Source organism: Meleagris gallopavo, chromosome 26 (assembly GCF_000146605.3).
Source record: "Meleagris gallopavo isolate NT-WF06-2002-E0010 breed Aviagen turkey brand Nicholas breeding stock chromosome 26, Turkey_5.1, whole genome shotgun sequence".
Lineage (NCBI taxonomy): Eukaryota > Metazoa > Chordata > Aves > Galliformes > Phasianidae > Meleagris > Meleagris gallopavo.
In genome coordinates, this window is record NC_015036.2 from 1642637 (window position 1) to 1643400 (window position 764).

At 48.2% G+C, this 764-nt stretch overlaps 1 long non-coding RNA gene across 10 annotated transcripts in view; it reads right to left on the reverse strand.

The window, feature by feature from the left end:
• The window catches only part of LOC104914341, a 22647-nt gene that overhangs the window by 11537 nt on the left and 10346 nt on the right, over window positions 1-764 (reverse strand). The window lies entirely within an intron of this gene.

Consider the following 764-nt stretch of genomic DNA (forward strand, 5'->3'; position numbering starts at 1 on the left):
AAAAAAAAAAAAAAAACACCAAACATTTGGGTTTTGTTCCTCTCTCTTCCTGAGAGGAGATGGCAAGTTAGTCAAGCCAAATGGCTTGTTTTTAACCAGGTAAGCAGAGTAGAGGAATAAATACCAGCCAAAGTCATCGGCTGTAGTGCCAGTAAGGTAGAAAGGGATCACTGCCCTAACCACGAGGCCCACGTACATACCTCTGTCCTGCCAAGAACACCTCACTGGGACCTTACTCACAGAGCTGGGGAAGCCCAGACAACCTGCAAGTCCAAGACCACGCTCAGATGCTCGGCAGAGGTGCCAACTCACAGCCTGTACCTCCCAGCACAGCACTGCAACCCCAGCTCCTTCCCCAGGACTGCCTCAAGCCGTGCAGACACCCAGCTCTGTGCTCAGTACATTGGACACAGCTGTTCAGCCCCCACAGTCTAGAAGCTCGTGCAGCAGTCAAGACCAGACTCCACTGCCCAGTGGTTCAGCCTGACCATCCATCATGAGATGGACCAGATGTTCCAGCACGGGCTACGACAGGGCTCAGCAGCAGCCTTGGAGCCTGCGGCCAAGGCAATGTTGTAACACTTGGCTGCCTATGCAGAGAGATTCCCTACCCCTCGTTCCCAGATTTTAGTAATGATTATTACTTTAAAAGTTTAAAATAAAGAAGGGGAATGAGGATTCCTTGGGTCTTCATCATTTTAATTGGAAGAATATCTTCCATAAATGGTAAATGTAGTTGACCTCATATTAAAAAAAAAAAAAAA